The sequence below is a fragment of the Eptesicus fuscus genome, chromosome 10, assembly GCF_027574615.1.
Source record: "Eptesicus fuscus isolate TK198812 chromosome 10, DD_ASM_mEF_20220401, whole genome shotgun sequence".
NCBI lineage: Eukaryota > Metazoa > Chordata > Mammalia > Chiroptera > Vespertilionidae > Eptesicus > Eptesicus fuscus.
In genome coordinates, this window is record NC_072482.1 from 38530073 (window position 1) to 38549834 (window position 19762).

At 37.3% G+C, this 19762-nt stretch overlaps 1 long non-coding RNA gene and 1 pseudogene across 1 annotated transcript; one reads left to right on the forward strand and one right to left on the reverse strand.

Annotated features, from left to right (window-relative positions):
- The first annotated feature begins 1624 nt into the window (after positions 1-1624).
- LOC129150562 (uncharacterized) lies at positions 1625-18538 on the forward strand. Its single transcript, XR_008557271.1, has 3 exons — positions 1625-1663; positions 13801-13936; positions 18395-18538. It is a non-coding gene; the product is annotated as an uncharacterized LOC129150562 (long non-coding RNA).
- Positions 5402-5550, reverse strand: LOC114231144 (small nucleolar RNA SNORA66; annotated as a pseudogene).
- Positions 18539-19762: the final 1224 nt, after the last annotated feature.

The following is a 19762-nucleotide window of genomic DNA, read 5'->3' on the forward strand; positions in this document are numbered from 1 at the left end:
CTCTCTGTGAATATGTCCAGTTTGATAATGGCTAAGCCTGGGAATGGGAGCCAACTATGGCATCCTCGGGTGCCACGCTCAGCCTTCAGAGACCCCTACTTTTTGAAACAAATGTGTTCATGCTTAAAAATACCCAAAAACCTGGCCAATCATTTTTGTAGAATGAAGTATCTTGGGCATAAGTCTATGTGAATCACCATCCATCTGGTGTAGCTTCCATTTAGAAAGGTTGATCCTACAAAGCAAAATTCTCCAAGAAATTAGGGATATGAAAACTGTTGTGTGTTTTTATTTTGAGTAACTTAAAATTATTGAAGAGTTTTATATTCCTTAAGCAATGAACATCATTATTGTCTCTTGTAATTATAATCTAAGATTGAAATATAGCTTTTTCATAATGATAATGATGATAATATTAATAATTTATAACATGTTTTGATTGATTACTATATTCAAGCTCTGAGCTCAACACTTTCTTTGTATCATCTTATTTACTCTTCACAACAACCCTATGAACCAGATATTATGATCCCCACTATATTGATGAGGAAATAGGGGCTTTGTGCTCTTAACCACTGCCTCTTAATGCCTCTTACAAAAGTAGTTCTTCTTTAGAGAGGAAATTGGTTGGAATATACTGCTCTCTCTATGACTGGAAAAGGCAGTCTAGTATCTTCATCATGTTCATACTCATTTCAAAGATTTTATCTCTGGACAACTGAGATTGTGTGCCAATATTTTTGTTATAGTAGTAACAACATATTTCTAATTTTCTTGACAATTGAAGAAATTGAAGCTCAAAGTAAATGTATAACTTATCTAAAGTGAGAATTGTTATTTGGGAACCAGAGCCAAGTTTAACTGATGATTCCACCATTCATCAGCATTGCTACCTTTGCTAAACTTTTAAACTTCTTGAGGCCTCTGTTTGCATTTAAATCGATATATAGTAGGATGAAGGTGGCTATCATAGTGACTTTAATTTACCAGCCTCACACAAGGGAAGAGCTGATGCCCATTTCTCTCCAGTCATTCACAGACACCAGCTGGAATGTGCTTTTCTTGTTATCTAAGGAGGGAATGAAGCCTACCTCCACCATGGAAAAATTCTTGGCCCATTTCCTTCTGGAAACAAATCTGAAATTTAATTTTGCCAAGGTACCAGCAACTATAAGATATGACCATTAGTTATATAAATGTATTTTTTTTGTTAATGCAGCATAATCTTTCATAAGATAAACAAAATAGCAAAAAGTTGACTTGAATACTTTTCATTTGTTCCTACTTAGTAGGAGATGGATAATCAGTGAGATGGAATAGAACATACAGAATGATTGACAAATATGTGGTTACTGTCTTCCAGGTTGGGGGAAAAAAAAATCTATATATCTTATAGAATGAAATTTAAAACAACATACAACATACAGGGGGAGAAAGGCTTCTGTGAATTTTAAAGAATGTCTCAGTGTTAAAAAAAAATTCTTAGGTGCATGTTTTTACCTTTGGATTTTGAAATGTTAAGACCTTTGCTCTTTTTCTTGTAGAGAAAGAAAATGTTTGTGAGAGTTGAAATGTCAGGAGCCATTCTTCATGCCTTCAAGGCTTAAGATCAACCCCCCGCCCCCTCGAATGTGGAGATTAAGAAAAAACAAAAGTAGAAGAGGTGAGTTGTCCAGCAGAATTCTGAACAGGCACTCTTGCTCTTTGAACAACTCTTCTGGCACTAATTCACTCCCAGCTAACTACTCTGCCCCCTTCATGATGCTCTCTTGTACTATGTTTTTTGCTCACTGCCTTGGCTACCTATACTCCTCTTGCTTGTTCTTTTTTCTTTTCTTTTCAATAACTCTGTCTGTTAGGGCCCAACTTGCCTTTGATCCTTGGCTCCAGCTTCTGGATTTACCCTGCACCTGTGTTCATCTAGGCTCACCTCCTTTTGGCTTCTGACTCCCATTTCAGGGCAAACCCTTGCAGAATGTTTGCATGTGTAGGTATCCCTTCTAATTGCTTCCTGGCTATCCTATATAATAAAAGGCTAATATGCAAGTAGACCAAATGGCAGAATGACAGGCCACTATGACGTGCACTGACCATTGGGGCAGACGCTCAATACAGGAGCTGCCCCTTGGTGGTCAGTGTGCTCCCACAGGGGGAGCGTCGCTCAGCCAGAAGCCGGGCATGGCTGGTGAGCCCAGCAGCAGTGGTGGGAGCCTCTCCCGCCTCCACAGCAGCGCTAAGGATGTCCAACCATGGGAAGTGGGCCTAAGCTGTCAGTTGGACATCCCCCAGGGCTCTCGGACTGTGAGAGGGTGCAGACTGGGCTGAGGGGACCCCCCCCCCCCAGAGTGCATGAATTTCATGCACCGAGTCTCTAGTATACTAGTATATATATTTATATCTGTATATATATAATGAGTTTGATATATAAAAGAATCTTAGTTTTTAAAAAGCATTTTCTAACAAAAGCAAGATTTATGTTGGCTAAATTCTATATGGTATAACTTATGATGAACGAATGAATAAAACACTGTTATTTGGCCAGGATCCCTTTGTCTATTTGCTTATATTTTAGAACAAACAGAAGTTTCAGAGGATAACTACTTTTGTCATACTATTCAAGCCAAATGGTAGAGTACATAATTAAATGAATAAGCATTATAAAAATACCCAAAATGAATGGTTAAAATGATATCCTAATATTTCAGAATTATTAAATCTTATTATCTATTCCACATTTAAAGAACTTTTACTAATAATTATAAACATCCTCAGAATATTTTAAAATGTTTCCTTAAACATTTGTTTAGCTTTATTATTATTATTAATTAGTCCATTCTTTCCAGAATTTATATTATATATTGGAGGGTACACGTTCATTTATAATACCTATGCTTCATACAGAAGTAAAATTTACTTGTATATTACTGAATTTATAAACATTATCACCCATCATGGGAGACATGCCAGAGTATCCCGCCTCAATTGCAAGGCATTGTATCACAAATATTGAGACATACTTTAACTCCTTTAAATGGATAGGTTGTTTAGTATGTGTTTTGTGTTATGCCATGGTTATTTAGTGCTTCATAAATAATATATTATAATACTATTCATAATTCTTTACCTCATGCTACTTCTGCTACCAAATAATTCTTTAGAAGAAATAAGTATTTAATGTGTTCTCTTTAAGAAAAGATAAAACAGAACCCTAACATAAACACCTAAAATATTGCAACATGCAGTCTCCCCTATCAGTGTTCAGAAATGTTACTATTCACTGACCTATTCAGCCATTTATTCACTAAACATTTACTGAAAGCCTTCTGTGTGCCAGGTACAAGCTGCTGAGTATATGAGTAAATAAAACATAATTATTCTCTTAAAGATCTCATAGTTTAGGTGGAAGGTTAAGAAATCATGCAAATAATTATAATATATTATAATATAGGTTACTGAATGTTTGCATGTTTAGGTACCCCTTCTGATAGCTTCTGACTCTCTCATATATATATATGAGGACTGGTGATGAGTTTAATATATAAAAGAATCCTAGTAGCATCCTAATATGTAAATTTCAGATATGAGAGCCTTTTTTTTTTCTGTCTGCAATACTCATGGAAAGCTACATAGGTTTTCGGGTTGGCTTTGAGGAATAAGCAGGGATGCTGCAGAGGTAAGGATGGAGAAAAGCACATTCTAGGAAAGAGTATTTACATGCTGGAATTACATGAGGGGAAGAGACAAAAAGCTGTTGAATGCATGAAGCATGTGGGTAACATCAAGCAGTTCAGTGTGGCTGGAATGTAGGGAATATCTAAGGGAAGTTATACATACGAAATGGTGGGTGGGAACTTTTCAAAACCCCTTTGTTATTGAAGTGTCTCTCGTCACCTGTCATGGGAACCAAGAGGGACTCATGTAGGAACAACAAGATCATAGCTGCCTGAATTCATGAGTCACCACATCAAAGACAATTGCAGTGCAGAGTTGTCCAGGTCCACAATGGATTTGGTGGATGAAATAAGTAAAACACAATTTTTATTAAGCCATCAGACTTATGGTTTTGTGTTTTTGTTTTGTTTTGTTACTGCTGCACAGCATAACTTATCCTGACCAAAATACAAATTTGAAAGTCAATACTTAATAGGTTATACAATTCAAAGGAGGCAGAAGAAGATGGAAAGAAACAGGGCCACTTCTTCCTCTGAAGCATGTAGGAAAGTTTAGGGAGGGAAAAAATATAGGAAAATTGGTAGGCAGCAAAGAGAAGTTGAGGAGTTTATTCATGATGGATGCTATTAGAAGTGAGAAGTGATGTCTTCTGCTGAGAAGGTGAGAGGCAAGATGGAGGCAAGTAAAATTATTGAGCAGTTGCTGAGGTGATAATTACTATGTAGAATATGAAAGAGAGCTGGGTAGATATACTAGTGTATAGTTGGACTGCTACCTCATATGATATAGTATATATCATTGCATTAGTCTTAAAAGTTAAATAAAATAATAAAAATTTTGAAATTTAAAATTAGGAGACCATGTGTATAACCTATACATTGGGGATACCTTTTAAAGCAAGTTAGTAACCCAGAAATTGTTAAGAGAATAAGTGATTTTTAAAGGAAACTCCTTTCCACAGTGGCTGCACCAGTCTGCAATTCCCACCAACAGTGCATAAGGGTTCCCTTTTCTCCACATCCTTGCCAGCACTTACTGTTTGTTGATTTATTGATGGTAGCCATTCTGACAGGGGTAAGATGATATCTCATTGTGATTTTAATTTGCTACTCTCTGATGCTTGGTGACTTTGAGCATGTTTTCATATGGCTATTGGCTATCTGTATGTCCTTTTTGGAGAAGTGTCACTTTAGGTCCTTTGCCCATTTTTCAGTTAGTTAGTTTGTCTTCCTGGTGTGCAGATGATGTATGGTTTTGTGAATCAATGTCACCCCAAAAAAATTTAATTTAAAAGGAAAGAAAGAAATGGATAAATTAATAAACAAATCATGTCATTAACCCTATATAAATATTAAAATTTTTGTTAGGCCAAAAAATATGTGTTAGGATGCATTCAGCTTCTAGTACCAAAAAATTCAACCCATACAGGCATTTTATGGGCTCAAATGCCTGGCAGTCCAGAGACAGGGTGGGCTTAAGCCAGTGTTTTTATTCAAGTCATTTCTCACTCACTTATTTTGAATTGGCTTACTGCTGGGACTGGTATCAAGATGGCTACAGCAGTTTTTCTGGAAGAGGCATATACACTTGACACTGGCCAGAAGAAAAACAGCCAGTTTCTTTTAATGACCTATTTTTAAGAGCGAGGAAAAAAACCTTTCAGCAAGTTACTTCTCACATACTGGCCCCAACTGGCTGTATTTTGTTTTTTGTTTTTTGTTTTTTTTTACACTGTACTAGGATAGAATGAACCACCTCAGTAGCTTCTGAGGCTAATACATTTCTATCACCACAATTACTTTAGCAAACCTGGTTCCCTTCACTTACTGGCTGTATTTTGAATCCCCATGGCTGGGAAAATGATTTTTGTGTATGTATTAAAGATTGTAAAAAAATTTTGATTTTCTCAGTGTGGAGGATTTTGTGTAATTTTTACATTCTTCTTTAATTTAAGATTGAATTTTAGAAGTAAGCATATTATTACTGCAATCAGAAAAAGATGGTAAAAAAGGTTATCTATATATATATAAAAGCCCAGCGACCGGACCGGTGGAATGACCGGTGGCTATGACATACAATGCGGCAGCCAACCAACCTGATCTGGGCCCTGATCAGCCTCCCCTCTCCCCTCCACCCCCAGGCCGGCCCCCAATTGGCCCCCAACACCCTGATTGGGGGTGGGGTCAGCCGGCCAACTGCCCTCGGCCCCTCCTCCCTGCCAGCCCGGCCTGATGGGCCCCCTTTGGGGTGGGCCGGCTGGACCCCAGCTGTGCACGAATTCATGCTCTGGGCCTCTAGTTTCATAATAACAGATTGGTGAGGGAGAGTACAGATTTTTATATATTTTCTCTTTATCATTTTTCCATCTTTATCCTGGCAGAAAATCTTTTTTTTTTTTTTAATGTTATCTTTCTTTTAAAATAGCTCCCCAAATATTATGTATGTATGAGAAAAAAATGTCCCTCCATTGATTTGCAATGTGTTTAATTAGGTTTGCTAAACATTAGCAGTTCAATTAACATTTACGTCTCATCAAGCTTCTCTGCTTAGTTGTAACAATGGTATGGTTGGCAGTTAAGTTTGAATTATATTTCTATCTCAATGATTACATTTGTTTTTTGCCCTTGAAACAATTGTAAATTATGCCACCCTCATCTGAGAAGAGAAAACACACTGGCTCCTGTTGATCTGTTCTAAGAGTGGCTATGAACAAATTCCTGTGGAAGTGTGAGCATCTTAGCAGTGGGTGCAAGGGAGAGGTATAGGGTGTCCCCACACTCACTTGCAGAATTTGATCATCTCATCTCACCAGTTGTTCTGACTGGAACTCTCATACTCCAGGAAATGCCACTGGTGCAACCGCACATAGTGGGCTATTTTTAGCACTGGGCCTGCCTGGGGTAACTGGAGAACTTGAACACTCCCTGAGGAGGAAGTTGAAGGGAGCAAAGGCTTAAGAGAGAAAGATGAGATGCTTTATCTTTTCCTCCTGTGATTTTGTTTGGCAGCTAGTCATCCAGTTAGCAAGTTCTAGGAGATAACAAAGAGATAAGTGTTGAGTAGTGAGAGGTGGTTGGGAAAAGGGAAGATAGCTGGTAGTAGGAAGAAGTGTGGAGCATTTTTTAATTTTAATTTTTATTTTTTATGCAGAGAGGAAGAAAAGCAATGGGATTGAATTACTTAAACACATTGGAAAAGTTAAGGGCAGAGAGGCTGTTTCTGGAGAAGTCAGTCAAGACCTGAAGTTGAAATCTTTAAAAGTTTGAAAAGAGTGGCTAAAAAATCAGATAGGACTTGTGATAATTTTTCAGCCATGTGAATTTAGACAAATTGCTTAAACCTCTCTGAGCCTCAGGTATTTTACTTATAAAATGTGGGCATTTAATACCAACCCACTCAGTACAGGGTTATGGGACTTAAATGGCTAAATGTATGTAAAACACTCAGCATAGTGCCTAGAACATAAGAACCACTTCTAAAGACTGGCCAATTGTTATTACTTTGTTTTAATTTTCATGTTCTGAATAAAATTGCTCTGGCGTTCATAAAGAGGCAAAAAAGTAATAAACTCTATGGCAAGGGGGACATTCTAGCTCTTGCTCCTCATACACATACATTCACACAGGGAAACAAATTACAGATGCATTCTTTGTAGCACAATCCATCCATAATGAGGCAATGCTCAAGAGAGTTATTATGCTACATTACTCGGACACTGTTCACCTCTGTTTTGTAGTTGTTCAGCAAGGAGGGAAAAACCTTCTGAACTATCATGAATATGGGTTAAGTGTAGTATGAGTTTGAGGGCAAACCAAAGTAAATCAATGTAACTCCTTTAGATGCTCTGTGCTAACTAAATGTAATAGATCCCAGAGGCAAAATTAAACAAAAGATAGGGCAAAAGCATCAATATTAACACAACCAAAGAGCAAGAAAAGCACTGTATGCATAAAGCCTCAAGTTGATATTTAACAAAGTTTATTAATTAAATTTCAAAACAAGAAACTATAAAATTAATATTAGAAATATATTTGTCAATGAATGCACCATGAAACCATTTTGAAGGATTTAAGTTTAACCTTATAAAACAGCAGGGGACATTGTAGTTTTGAAATAGAATGACTTCAAAAAATGAATCCCTTTTATCATTTTATCAAATAGCTTTTAATCACATTCTCATTTTAAATGTCCTTATAGATGAGCCCATGGTAGTGAAATAACAACAGAAGCAAAAATATTTCAAACAGTTAATTCACACTAAAGAAAAAGAAAAGAAAAGGAAAGGAAAGAAAAGAAAAGAAAAGAAATATGTTTATTTGTTCTATATGTTTATGTGTAGGTATCCTGAACTGGCCAGGACTTTAGACTGTATGACTTCTAAGAGCCTTCCAACTCTCAGGAAAAAGTAATATTATCATTCCTTTGCACTTAAAAAAACACAGTGAATGTTGTCTCTTTTTTAATTTTATTTTTATTTTTTATGTTGTCTCTTTTAATCTTACCTTTTCTTCAACTTGATTTTCTTCAGTTTTTTAGGGAAAAGGAATTACACTAAAAGTCTTGTCATGTAATATTTTATAATCTGCACAACAAACACCAGCTCTACTCTTTAAAATGACTTAGGTTACTTTATTTCTTTGAGAAATTTATATAATTTGTACTTAAAAATTGCCAGCAACTTTCATTTACACTTCTTTCTTACTTTTAATTCTATGAGTTCTCCATATACATATGTTATATGTAATATGCAATCTAGAAAGAAGTAAAAGTGCAGAAGTTTTTGTCTCCCCTGTCTTTCCCTCTCCTTGGAACAATATACCCACTGACTGTATCCAAAATAAAAAATTAACAGAAATAAGCTATAATCCTTTTCCCATATCACTTGTTTAAGGGAAGACTCTAGCAAACTGAAATTTCCCCACCCTTTTTAGGTTTCAGGAACTGGGAGATAGACAGATGAAAAAACAAAACAAAACAAAAAACAAACAAAAAAATAAAAATAAAGAGGATTCTAAAGAACAAGTCTGTTAGGAAGGAAGGAGACTCTGAAATAGAGGTTTGTGTGCAGAAAATTTATTGGGGAGTGTTCTTGGGATCAATACTTAGCGTGAAGGAAAGGACTGGGCAGAATGGGACCAAGAAAATGGGCTGTAATGTAGTCACAAGACTTCAGCCAACTTCTGGGATTAGGTCAGAGGAAGGGGCTAGCCTTTAGATTGGATATGAAATGACTAAGGCAAGGGGCTGGAACCTAGGCAAGGAGGCTCTCTATAGCTGAGGGTAATTCCCAGAGAAAGCTGAAAGCCGATAGCTGTCAGCAGGCAAAATTCCTGGTTCTGGGGGAATAAGTCCTTTAGTCACAGAAGGAGAACAGGATCCTTGTGCAGCACAGGATCCAGACATCATGGAGAACAGATGTCATCTTTGGGTCAGGTGCTGGCTGTGAATGTGAGGTGGAATGACAGTTGAGACATTTGATTGGCCCTGCCTTTCACAGACACATTCCTATACCCCAGACTTTTCTGCCGTCCCATCTGCCATTGTCTTGACAGAAGGATGAAACAACCAAAGACAGAGAACAAAGAAATCAATTCTTTGCTTTTGAGTCTCAAAAACATTGGCCTTGGCAAGGACAAAACATTTGGAAGAAAGCAGGAAGTGTAAGAAGAGAAGGTTTTGCAACTTCTCCCAGACTGGATAAAGATTCCCTGGATTTCTCAGTTGGAGCTGACAGCACAGGAGAGAAGCTGACAGCACAGGAGAGAAGGCAAGACATGGTCCCTACCCTCAGGAATTTACAGACGCGCAGGGAAGATACATTCAACAAACAAAAGCAATCAAGTGAATTGATTATTATGACAGAACATATAGGAAGGGAACCCAGCCAGGCCTAAAAACTGGAAATGACTTGCTAAAAAAGGGATATTTAATTTGGAACTTGCAGCATAGATATTGTTTAAATAGAGAGTAGAGAGAAAACCTGTTTCAGGAAAAAGGAAGACAAGTGGAAACTCGTGGAAGAAGAAGATGTGCCATGTTTTAAAAGTCAAGAGAAGTCCAAAATGGATTACTGGGAATACAGAAAGAAGAGGAATGGTAAGAAAGGTAGGCAAACCCACTAGAAGTTTGATGCTATAATCAAGCATCAAGGGATGGAGTACAAGGGATGGAGAACAGAGTTCTGAAGGAGCCCTGGGAATGTATAACATCAAATGGATTGGAGATGTATTTAGGAGAAAGTATTGTTGAGATTTGGTGATTGATTGCTGTGGGAATGAGAAAGAGCTGGTGGGAAATGTGAAAGATCTAGTAGGATTTCTAGGAAATATCAAGGACCCAGTTTAGAATGATGACTAAGAACTTTATAGTAGCACAAATTATCTGGGAATATAATGTGCATAATATCTATGTATTCATGCACACCTACAAAGTAGGTTACTTCAGAAGACCTCTCTGTCTTGGTCTTTTTATTCCTATGTAGTTATTTTATGCATTTTTTGCGCGCGCGCACACACACACACACACACACACACACACACTTCTAGTAGTTTTCACAAATCAAAAAGCCCAGAATTTAAAATAAGAAAACCAGGACCATCTTTTGAAATATTTTCCAACTCATGAAAGACTATTTTACGAAGTGCTATCAGAGATAGTTTGCTAAATAACAACATTCACATAACCCCAAGGTCAACCCTTGTTGAAGACCTGTGTTTCAGCCTGATCCACACAGGTCAGTCAGGGTATAAAAGGCAAGGCAAAGCAACTTCAAACAAGGGAAGGGAGATGATACCAGACTCGTGTCTTCTCTCTTTCTGCTTAGTTGTAAATACAATTATGCAGCAATAAAAATTAGTGTTGTCTCTTGTAGGGAGCAGTTATAGGGTTAAGCCTCGGACTGACCTGCTGGCAAAGTCGCAAACAAGTCCCAAATTGGAGGACACAGCCCTCTAAGCATAATTAAGCTTGATCTTGTGACTGCTCCCTAGATCTTTCCTGGGTAGCTAGAGGGCTGTGGGAGGTGCAGCAAGTGCTGCCAAAACAAGTGAAACTTACAAGAACATTGTAAATTACCTTGTTTACCTCTGACTATAAAATAAACCATCAGCTTGCAGTCTGGATCTGTTCTGTGGCCTCAGCCAGGCACAGAAGATCCACCTAGACCCACCTTATTCTCTTTGTCTGTCTTTTCTTCATACTTCACCGGCCCTCCCTCAGGCTTGCTGAACCGGAACCCTTGGCTGTGCTGGTGCGGCACAGTCTCTGTATGCAACATATTTTTTAATCCAAGAATATGCCAAACATAGAGGATGGCATATTAACTATTAGAAAATTCCTCTGTGTACTTGTATTATATACAATGTACGTTATAGGCATTGTGAAGACTTCTTGGTAAATTTTTAGGTAATTTTTTGCTACCATTATAAATACTGCCTTAGAATTATTTCCAGTGTTCAATGTAACATTCTGTCTGCAAAATATACATTCACCCAAAAAAGAGTTAAATCAGATTAAATCTTTTAAAACTTCACAGCTATCAGAGGGGCAGTGGGAGGGGGAGACTGGGTGAAAGAAGGTGAAGGGATTAGCCAAACCCACAGACACAGACAACAGTGTGATGATGGCCAGAGGGAAGGTGGGGTGCGGGCTGGGTGGAGGCAGGCAAAGGGGGGAGGGAGGGGAATAGGGACATCTGTAATAGTGTCAACAATAAAAATAAAGAAAAATAAATGAATAAACCTTCACAGTCAAAAGGAGAGATGGGAAAATCCCTCAAAATTATTTATTGAAAACCTTTGTATATTACTCTTCCAAAAATAATTACTTTTCAGAGAGAACATAGGTGATTGTTCTTATAGGCTAATTCTTAAGGGATTTTAGTAAGTATTTTTTTAAATGAACACCTTTTATAAACTTGTTAGTTTAATTTATTAAGTGTAATTTAAATTTAAATAACAGCTAAAGTTCATCATGAAATTATTAACATAGTGTTTACATAAAAATATGCATATATTTGTATTCATAAAATGTAATGGGTTTATAGTTTACTGTAGCAAATTAAGCTACAATTGCATATTATTTCCTCTAATTTATGAATTTAATGTGTTTTATTGTTTTATTATTACCTCATAAATAAATCAGTTTAATGTAAATATTATGTTTAAGGGAAATATATGTCAGTCCAGTTAACAAAGAACTTAAATTTAAAAATGTGTAATATTGCAGTATATGTTTTTAAAAAAGAATTATGGCAACTTTAAATATGCAAAGAGAGCTCTCATTTGAGTAATTAAAATTTCAGGTTACCTTAAGACACGTATAGATTTCCATGATAAAATAATAGTTGGCCTGTTTTCCCTTTATATACAAGGATGGGCAAAAGTAGGTTAATAATAAATAGTGCAATAATTAATTAATAAATAAAAATACAAGAATGAACTCTGTTTTGCATACTCACAACTGTAAACTTACTTTTTCTCCACCCCTGTATATCATAGCACAAAGTCTATTTTTTCTTGTGCATTATACATGTAGTAGAAAACACACACACACACACACACACACACACACACACACAACTTTTTTCAGTTATTTATTTATTTTTTGCTGGTTTGAACTAGACCCATAAACCATAGCAAAAGTGGAACTTGCACGTCCAGCCACTATTAGAGTTTGATTATATGCAGTGAAAACAAACTCTGCCTAATTAAACAGAAAAGAAATTTGTTGGAAGAACACAGGTTTGCTCACAGAATCAAAGGGAAAGCTGATGAGCAACCCTGGGAAGGGGCAGATCCTAGAGTAGTTCCACGAATCTAGGTAGGAGGAACCCATGCACAGTGTACTCAGAAAGCCCGTTGGAATGAATCTGCACTCTCCATTTTCTGTCTCAGTACCACTCTGCTCAGGATTCAGATTTCTGGGGTGAGAGATCAAGGTAACCTATAGTGCTAGCTGTAGTGATGGGTATTCACAGGACTTCTGGGAGCAAGGAGGAAGGCATCCTTTCCACTACAGGAGAGGGTCAGAGGGCCAGGGATGGTTCTGAGGGGATTTAAAGGAGTTTGATTCATTCATTCAACAGTTATTGAGCACTTTTGTGGAGACACTGTGTTAGGCAATGGAAAAGTGGCATGCAGATGAATGATAGACAGTCTAGGAGATGGGAGTGAGGGAAGTGGGAGGAGAGGAAAGAAATGCCCACTCTTTCAGGTCTCAACTTAGATATTACTGTTTTCAGGAAGCCTCTTCTGGCACCCCACCTTCACTTCTATATCCTCTAGTACAGCCGAGCCCCTGGTAGGTCCTCAGTGAATATGCTCTGAGATAGTTGATCAACTAGATACCACACTGGCTAGTTCAGGCTAAAAAGTGTCATTCTCTCTGTTCTTCCTCTGTGCTCCCATTCCTCCCTAATTACTGTGTTTGTTTCAAAGGTCTTTAGGCTTGTCTGGGCTCCTACTGGATCCTTAGCAAGGGCCTCTTTATTACCTATCAAAGAACCTGTTAGATCCCATAAATAGAACTGAATTAAAATATAGTCCATCAGAATTCCTTCATCTATTCCACCCCACCCCCACCCCCATTCTTGCAAAGACTTTCTTGCCTCAATGTGAACCTCTGAGGAAATTTCCCCTGAATTAATTATCCAGATCTTATTTAGTTTTATGATTTAACCTTCTCATATTTCTCTACCCTGACAAAGTGATTCTTAATGTTAATTTAAGGCTTCCTCTGTGGGACTAAGAGCCACACTCTATGACATACTTTCAGCGAACCTGTTTTTAGATATCCAGTCTTTTTATTTTATTTTATTTTTCCCATCACCATTTATCCCCTCTGTGCCCTTCTACCTTCTCCCATACCCCCCATCACCACACTGTTGTGATATCCAGTCTTTTGCATAATAAATTTAATTAAAGAAAACATCAGATAGCCCTAGGCCCCTAGATGTTCCTGGAGAACTGAGCCTCCATGTTGCCTCCTCAGGAAGGGAGGTTGTACTCAGACCTGGTCTCTGCTACCATTTGGATTTCCAATTCTCCGTAACTCCTGTTTTTTTCTACCTGACATTTTGTAATTGGCTTGAACTTGGCTTTTTGTTCGTTCCCTCACCGCCTGGCCCAGAGCTGAGATGTGCCTGCTGCTTGTGTGGTCCCGTTCCCAGCCTGCTCAGGTCAGAGCATGCAGCTGCCATGGTCAGACCTGCAGTGACAAAGTTGCGTGCCATCAACTTGTCCCATCTGATTTGCAGAGCAGCCAGGTAAGGAAAGGCATTTATTGTCTTCAAATCCTTTGCCATTTGTATTGGGTTTCAAAGTTAGTAACTTTTTTTTCTCATAACTGATTTCTCATAACTCTCACTCACTGGATAGTGAGTGTGTTTTAAATGTACGGATTCACTGTAACTGAGCTTTTGGTGGTTTAATCAGTCTCTTTGGGGCATGTCAATCTCTTTTGAGAAAATGCTAATTATATAAAAATTTTCTCTCCTTCCACTTAGCTCCAAGACACTGTCATGACATTATCTGAGGGGAGTAGGGATGGAGAGAGTGGTGGTGAGAAGGGGCTTTGCATTCAGATGGTGACTTCAGTGGGCCCTCGTTGGTCTCTGCAATTGAGTGTCTGGTCTGGTTCCTGGAATTGTGACTGCTGGTTGCTCACAGTCCCATTTGCACTGTGGGGCATTGTGTGGGCACTCACTACTGGACCATTGGTCTCTGCCTCACCCTTGGATCTTGTCAATCCACTGGGCCTTTCTGGATCTTTGCTTTTCCCACAAAGACACATAGGCACTCTGGATCCCCAGCTCACAGCACATAGGTCAGGAGAGCCAGGAAACCAGACTCTTGGTCTAGACAATTTCTTTCTACCAAGTGTCATTGCTGGGCTACTCACCCATGTCTCCTCCCATTTTTCCACAAAGAGAGCAAAGCAAAAACCCTCACTTTCAGGGTTCTCCAATATATTAAAGGCACTACCACTTCCATAAGGGCTTCTGCCTGCAAAGGAATGGTCGGGATTGAATCTTACTTCCTACCTCTGTCTCTGTTTTCTTTTCTATAAATCTGCCCTAGGCCAAAAGAGATAACCTGATTTCTCCTTATCCTTATCCATGATCTTCCCAAGTTACAAGGTCTTCCCTCAGGTCTTATCCTGAATTCTGTCTATCCTTTGCTTTTTTTTTTTTTTTTTTTACCCTCACGAGGATATGCTTTTATGGATTTTAGAGAGAGAAAGAAGGGAGAGAGAAACAACAATGTGAGAAACATTGATCGGTTGCCTCCCGTAAGGGCCTGACCAGGGATCAAACCCAAAACCTTCTGGTGAACAGGACAACACTCCAGCCAGCTGAGCAACCTGGCCAGGGCCTCTATCCCTGGCATTTGATAACTTCAATGGACAAAGTCAACACAGAAATTTTTGGAATCTTTTGACAAAGCCTGGATTTCAGGAGTATTTTCTTGCTGCAAACTCGAACTCCTGCTTAGAATATTAAAAGCTGAATATTAAAACCCTTTTAGTTTTTGCATTCTACTTATAATATAATCTTAATGCCTTGGGAAGAATGAGCAAAGGTTACACACTAAGAAATACAAAAGATAAAAATGTGTGTGTGTATATATATATGTGTGTGTGTGTGTGTGTGTGTGTGTATATTCTCATTATAGTGTTGGTATAAAGAAACATATAAGCTAGAGCAAAATTCCACTAATTTGGATTGAATGATGAAGTCAGAATTAGCAAAATATTTAAGTTCTGAATATTACTAAAGAAGAGTAATATTAAAGTATTTAGAAGGAAAATAAAGTATGAAAGGTAAGAAAGGGACAACTATAATTGAGCATTAAGATGGACTGGACTCTAGATATTTTTTTTTGTATATATATATATATATAACACATATGTTAACATATGTACATAGCACATATGTTAATATATGTAGATATACACACATGTTACACATACATGTAGATATGTATTAAGTACTTTACATATAGGAACCAATTTGCCTTAAAACAGATTTTACAGAGGAGAAAACAATGCAGAAAGATTGACTTGCCCAATGTCAAATAGTTGGTAAGTTGTTTTGCTCGGTGTGCCTGGCTTTGAAATCCTGATGGATAACTTTCATGAAACTAAATCTTTTAAAAACAAATTCTATGAAAATAACCTTAACAAATAAATGAAAAATCCAATTAGTATATTTTGTACAGAAATGACAATCCTTGAAAATGTGTTATTCCTCTAGAATTAGATTTTTAAAATACCTTTGTGTATTTTCATAACAAGTGATTTATAAATTTTACAGTGAAAATTTTAACTACTGGTTTATCTAACTATTCAGAAAGTATACCTTAAAGGATTCATCTTAATAAATTTTTACTGTATGATTTCCACAAAACTAAATTTAATCTCTCCTTATGATACTTGCCATTTTATTCACTTTCTCTAGGTATTTTGTAATTACAAGATGTCAAAATATTTAGTCAATTCTCTAAAAATTAAAAAAAGAATAGTCAAAGGTCACACAGACACTTAGTTGGCATTACTTAACCAAATAGCCACTTGAACTGGTTGAATTGGCACAATGTAGAAAAATTCAAAATTTCAGACTCTTGATTTAATTGTAAAATATATAGAAGTAAAATATGTATGTAAATTACCTGCTTGAAAGAAAATGCTTAATATTCAATGCAGGGGAAACTGGGTGTAAACTCTCAGTCTTCACATTTTTCAGTAAGTCAAACTATTTTAAAATAAAAAGTTTATTTTTTAAAAGAAGCTACATATGCATATTATATTGGGCAGCACAGTTCTATATCCATATAGTGATATTCAGGAAACACATAAGATTGAAAAACATATTAAACTATATCACAGGATGCACTCAGTAAAATCTAGGCTGTAGAAAAGATGATAGAACAAATGACCCAGTTTCTTCAACAGATGAATTGCAAGGGGGTGTGGGGGGAGAAGAGAGAGTTGAAGATTAAAATAGACTTAAGAGACAGATCAACCAATCACAGTATGTGGGCTTTTTTTGAATATTGATTGAAAGAAACAGCAAAAACAAGTATAATATAAAACAGTAGGAAATTTGAACACATACTGAATATTTGATGACATTAAGGAATCACTGTTAATTTTGTTTTGGGTGTGTTATTGTGGTTATTATTATTTTTTGTTAATCCTCACCCGAAGATATTTTTCCTTTTTTTTCTTTTTTTAGAGAGACTGGAAGAGAGAGGGAAAGACAGAGAGAAATATCAATGTGAGAGAAGCACATTAATTGGTTGTCTCCTGCACGCACCCTGACCAGGGCCTGGGCGAGGGAGGGGTCTGCAACCAAGGTCCATGCCCTTGACCAGAATTGAACCCTACCCTTTGGTCTGCAAGCCGACACTCTATCAACTGAGCCAAACTGGCTAGGGCTTATTGTGGTTATTTATTTATTTTAATATCTTATCTTTTAGAGGTACACATTGAAGTATTTTAGTATTAAATTAAATAATTTCTGATGCTTGCTTTAAACTAAAGGTTTAGGTGGGGGTACAGATGAAGCAAGATTGATCACGAGTTAATTGTCAAAGCTGGGTTAGGGGTATGGGGGATTCCTTATATTACCCCATATGCTTATGTACATATTTATAATTTTCCATAATAAAAAGTTAAATGAGCCCTGGCTGGTTTGGCTCAGTGGATAGAGCATTAGCCTGTGGACTGAAGGGTCTCAGGTTCGATTCCTGGTCAAAGGCATATGCCTGGGATTTGTGCTCGATCCCCAGTAGGGGACGTGCAGGAGGCAGCTGATTAATGATTCTCTCTCATCATTGATGTTTCCATCTCTCTCTCTTCTTCTCCCTTGCTCTCTGAAATCAATAAAAATATATTTTTAAAAAGTTAAATGAAAGAAAAACTAGAAAGTGAAAATAACTTTCTAATAAGCCTTTCTGTGTAGTACTCTATTTCTAAATAGTAAAGTGTTTTTCACCTACACATCACCAATTCTCAAAATAGCAGCTTAGAGATAGAAAGTGACATTTAAGCTGTGTCTACAGAAAGCCAAAAACTTACTGGTTGATTTGATTAATTCAGACAAAGAGCTAGTCAGTTTAGAAGGGGGTGGGTGTTGAACGGGGGTTGGGGGGAGGGGTGGGGATCAAACCGTTCATTTTGCTGAGTTTACAAAATAATACCTTGTATAATGCTACCCACATAATAAGTGGTTAGTACTTTCTGGTCAATAAATCAGTGAACTTGACATTTGTTCTGGTACCTTAATGAAGACATAGTCTGGCTGTAAACAAACAATATAAGGAACTAAAAACAAAGGCAAAAGGCTAGCTCCAGGCAGCACTGTGGAGAAGGCAACATTTATTTTCCAAATATTCATGTGCATTGAATACCCACTATAAACACATACAGCCTAAGGCGATAAGAACCAAATTGCCAAACTATCATTAGATTAAATTTTGATAAAATTATACCAAACATTATAACAATATATATTTGTACTGAATTGGTGTTTCAATGAAATCTATCTATCTATCTATCTATCTATCTATCTATCTATCTATAATCTATATTTTAAGCCTAATGTAAAGTCCCTAATATATAGTACCCTTTAAAATTTACAATGCACTTTCCTATTGTAGTATATCATGTTACCTCATTTGTGAATCAGACACAAATAGGTAACATTATCTCTGTTTTTCAGGTAGAGAGCAGGCTCTGGGAGGCCTCCTAGCGTTGTTGGTGCCAGAGGCAGAGGCATGAGGACCGGAACCCAGGTGTTCGGGCACCAAGTTCAGTGCTCTTTGTTGCACTTAGCTGTCTCTCAAGGGGAGGTACAAAATACATTCTTGTGGCTCCTGCTTGGGTTATAGTGGAAAGAAAGTCGGCATGAATAAATATCTCCCGTTTAGGAACACAACCTTCTCTTTTGCCAACCTCCAGTATTTAAATCTTGTTAGCAAGCCAATGCTTCTTTTTAACGACTGTTTATTATAAATAGACAATATTCCTTGCAAAGTAATGCTCCATTAATATTACATTCCGTTAGTGTGGTGATGCATAGCTGAAATCCAGAAATTAAACTCAGTGAGGATGCTAAACACTCTTCTGCACATTATTAAGTCCTTTGATGTTAAAAAAGAATACATATTAAAGTGTAATAAAATACTGTACAAGAACTTGACAATGTCAATTAATTCAAAGGTCATCATTCTGGTCCATTATTTGACAAGTGGCTTTATTGTTTCACAGTGTCTTTCTCCAGGAGACTTCTGTTTTTCCTCAGTAGATTTAGTCCATTTATTTATCATGCCTTCATTGCTGCTTGAATCCATTTTCCAGTCTATTTTATGTGCAAAGAAAACCATTCATTATAGCTTTTGTGTGACTGTTTCTCACCTCCAGTCAAAGACCATTTCCATTCAAACTATTTTAAACAACATTTTGGAATTAGTCCATCCCTTGCCTTTGCATATAGTCGCTATCTTTTTCTAACTTTCCCCAATGACTCACTTTTGCCTTTGTTTTTAATTAAAGCTTCCTCTTATGGCTTCTTCCTGAGTATCCCCTTTGGAGCTAGACAGACACTTGTTTTGCACAGCAGTATGTCCAGCCAAGAACAAAAATACAGGCATGCTTTCGTTGCAACAATATTTAGGTGGATTTCAACAGAATGCAGTTTAATAGTTCAAATATGTCCGTATTTCAAGGGCCACCGAAGAACTAAACATTATAGGCTCTCAGTTTCAGTAATACGAGCAAACCACACTGTTAAACACTGTACCAGCAGAAAATTAACGTACTTCCAAAATCATTTCCCCAATCACTGCAAACAGCTTAATCACACTGGAGAATGTGACCCACGGGGTTGCCAAAGTGTATTTTCCCACTTTACCTCATGCAGAATAATTAAACTAAGAGGATCTGAAATATCACTTCACAAACACAAATTGAGGAAACTGGAAAAGATAAACTAGAAGAGATTTCTGGGTTGGAAATACTGCCTGGTGGGCCGTGACAGCGTGGCAGTGTTTGGACCTGGGAGAGCCTCAGAAACTTGGGTGAGAGTCAA